Source organism: Triticum urartu, chromosome 5A (assembly GCF_056163025.1).
Source record: "Triticum urartu cultivar PI428250 chromosome 5A, HENAU_Tu73, whole genome shotgun sequence".
Lineage (NCBI taxonomy): Eukaryota > Viridiplantae > Streptophyta > Magnoliopsida > Poales > Poaceae > Triticum > Triticum urartu.
This window is the reverse complement of record NC_141877.1, coordinates 177,019,994-177,024,211: the sequence shown is the minus strand read 5'-3', so window position 1 is coordinate 177,024,211 and position 4,218 is coordinate 177,019,994.

Sequence of the window (4,218 nt, the reverse complement as noted above, 5' to 3'; positions counted from 1 at the left end):
CTCACGACCCGTTATGGCCTATCGGAATTAAGCCTAGTAGCTTCATCAGGGCCATCCAATATGATTCCAGCCCGTTGTAACTTCCGGCCCATGTATGGCCCATGACATCTTTTGGCCCATATGAGGCCCTTTGTAACTCTTGGCCCATTAATGGCCCGTGGTGAAACTGGCCCATAATGAACAGTGTACCACTTTATACCCATTAACGGCCCATTATTCCATTGGGCCGTTTCCAAACTGTGTTATCTTTCGGCCTTCTCAGGGCCCATTTATTCTTGGGCTCATTTCCAGCATTCGGTTACTTATGGTCCGTTACGGGCCTTTTCTGCTCGTGGGCCAAATTCATCCTGTGGTTATAGTCGACCCGTTTGTGGCCCGTTAATCCGTTGGGCCGTTTTCATAGCGTCATCAAATACAGCCAATTAACAATGGCCCGTTATGGTCGGCCCATGAATGGACTATTCCAACTCTAGCCCGTTTACGACCCATAATGCGGTCTATTATTGGCCCATGTTTGGTCAATCGATCATACGGCCCGTAGAAGGCCCATTGATACTACAGCCCATAGAAGGCCCATTCTTTCTACGGCCCGTAGGAGGCCCATGGTCACTACAATAAATATGTAGCCCATGGTTATTGTGGGATAGTTTAAAAAATAGGTTATTGTGGCCACTAGCAAACCGCGGAAAAAGAACTGCACTGACTACAAGCAAAAAAATAAACAAGACAAGGAAATAAATAAGCAAGCAACTTACGCTAGACTATCACGGCTATTACAAATATTACATCCACTGGGCATCAAAGTTCGCCACCAGTGCAAAAATAGGGAACAAAGCAGCATATCACATACACTGGTTGTCAAAGTTGGCGACCACTGCAAATAACCGCCACGGCAAAACAAGTCCAGAATTGAAACCACTTCAGAAGATCTCAAGAAACAATATCCTGGGTACCCATAATGCTGGCAAGATGGTTAGCAAGCTTATTAACTTTCTCTTGTTTGGCGCTTAAATCCTCCAGCGCTTGCTGCTGCACCAGAAAGTATGCATCTGAATTCTGCAGGACTTCCTCGGTCCTTCAGCTTCATGTCGCAATACATCTGATCGATGTCTTTCAACTTGAAGTTGAGACTCAAGAAGACGAACTGATTCAGGCAGCGAGTTCGAAGAGCTTGTGCCAGCAGTAGTGGCCAGTAACTCGAACACTACATCAAGACATGACTTTTGGGTTGTCTCACTGTCATCAAGATAGTTTTTATCAGCTTTTTTGGAGACCAATAGGGATGTCTCACTATCTTGAACCTTATCTGCATTACTTCCTTTACCATTGCATAATGGGGTACTCTTCTCCAATATTTTGTCCGCATTCTAAAAGAGAAACAAGCAGACACATCACAAGTTTACCATGTTGTATATGAAACTCATTTTGGTAAATCAGTTCAGTAGTAAAGTGGACAGGATAACAACATAAAACAAACATATATCTATGTACCATGGTCATTGTATGGTCTATATCATTCTAGTTTTTGTTGCCAAATCAAGATAGAGACACGGTTCAAATAATATTTGTTCAAGACAAAGCGTAATAGACATAATATAAGTGTGGGAAACTACAGAGCAATAACAACACTTGTAATGTGCATGACATGAGAACATAAATGTCTATTCAATGAAACTGAAATCAACACAGAGCAAGTTACAACAGCAAGCCAGTTAAAGAAACAGGTTTAAAACATATCTGTTGCGCCATTGGAGTTTCAATTCCATCCTTGAAATTTGAAAATAGTTGGTATGAGTAAATATAGTGATGCAACAGCAAAGGAGTGTGAACCGTAGCTACAGAACCTGACCTAAGAACAATTCTTTTTCTGCTTTAAGCATTGAGTTGGGATTCAGAGTGGTGGTCCTAGTGCTTTGGGCACTACAGTTCCCTTACTAACTGCTCGTGTTTGGGTGCTTTGTGGTGGAGACAGTGCTGTGTCAACTAGAATTGGGTTACTATCTGCTGGGGTTGGGGTTAGAAGGGGTGTAGCTAGTTCTCTGTCCAACTGGGTAGGGGTACAATCTGCGAGAGTCTGGGTTATGTGTGGTGGGGCTGGTTCTTGGGCAAGTACAACCGTGGTTCTATCTGCATTGACTGGTAGCACTATCTTTTCTGAAGACCATGTTGTTACTCCCTTAGATACTGCCATCACCCTCTCCAATTCAAATGGCTGATAAACAAGAAAAGTAATTGAATGTACAGACATTGTATGACAGACAGGTGCAATGGATAGTGAGGAATAAAAGAGGGCATGAAGCAATTCACATTTATGTTGTCTAACCAAACATGATAGCATGACACAATTTCACATATATGATGGCTAACTAAACATGATAGCATGACACAATTTCACATATATGATGGTTAACTAAAAAGGATGGAAAGACATAGTTCAAAATATGACGACTATGTAAACAAGATGACATGATATAATTATATAATGTATTTATTAAATAGGTTGGCATGCCATAATTCACATACATGCCGCCTATGGAAACATGATAGCATGATATAATTCACGGATAGAATGACATAATTCAAAATGTGATGACTGTAAACACTAAACAAGATGAGATGATATAACTATATGATGTCTTTATTAAATGGTTCGGCATGCCATAATTCAGATAGATGCTGTCTATGTAAACATGATGGCATGATATAATTCAAATATATGATTTATATACTAAGCAAGTAAGCAGATGGAAATCGCATATATGATGTAAAAACTAAGAAATGCAAGAGAACACACATGATATGAGTAATATAACCCTGCCAAGTTTGAGCATAGACCTCAGGGGGGAAATAGGACTGGTCATCAGTCTCTGAATCCTTCTATGAGGAGCTCTCTGTAACCAGCAAGATGTCTGCTTCAGCAGGTAGCATTGTCTGCTCTGAATACCTTGTTTTCACTCCAGATACTCCCATCACCGCTTCAAATGGCTGATGCACAGGAAGAATAGTTGAATATACAAACGTTGTCGACAAACGGAACGCGTAATACAAAAAAGGATAGCATGATATAATTCACATATATGATGATTGGCTAAACAACATGGCATTACATAGTTCACATATATAATGCCTTGCAACAAGATAGCATTGCATAATTCACATATATAATGTCTTGCAACAAGATGGCATTGCATAATTCACATATATGGTAATTAGACACTAAACAGGTGGCATTCACACAAAGCATGTCTAAACTAATCAAATGACATAGCAATGCAAGACACTGTACGCATGATATGAGCAACATAACCCTGCCAAGTTAGAGCATGCACCTTGGGGGAGGGATAGGACTGGTCATCTGTCTCTGAATCCTCCTCTGAGGAGCTATCCGTAACCAATGAGGTATGCGCTTCGTCAGATAGCATAGTCTGCTCTGAAGACCTTGTTTTCACTCTAGAATTTTCCATCACCATGTCAAATGGCTGATGCACACGAAGAGTAGTTGAATGTACTAACATTGTTGACAAATGTAATACGTAATGAAAAAAGGATGGCATGATATAATTCACATATAAGATGACTGGCTAAGCAGGATGGCATTGCAAAATTCACATATATGATGCCTGGCTAAACAAGATGGCGTTGCATAATTCACATATATGATAAATAAACTAAATAGATGGCATTCACACAAAGCATGTCTAAACTAAGTAGATGACATATTTGATGTATAAAGTAAGCAATGCAAGGCACCATATGCATGATATTACCAACATCAGCATGCCAAGTTAGAGAGAAGACCTCGGTGGGCAAATATGAGTGGGCTTATCCTTCAGAACCCCCCTCAGAACAGTTATCTTCCTCTTGATTACAATCCGAAATAAGAGTAGGGGGGCTGCCTTTGCGCCCACCATGGAGTGACGTCTTGTCGGTGGGAATGACACCTATGGGATCACGAGAATCCCTACTACGGTTAGCGGGGCGCGGGGTCGTGAGAAGAGCGGATCAAGCAGGTAGCACACGGTTCGTTTATCCAGGTTCAGGCCGCAAGGATGCGTAAAACCCTACTCCTGCTTTGGTGGATTGTGTATTTGTGTTCTTGAGCTAGCTATGGGGCATGAGGAGCTCCAAATAGCCAAATCCCTCTCCTGGTCGCCTCGGGCCTCCTTTTATAGGAAAAGGGGTGGCCACAGTGGCACACAGGAGGTGGAAAGGGACAGT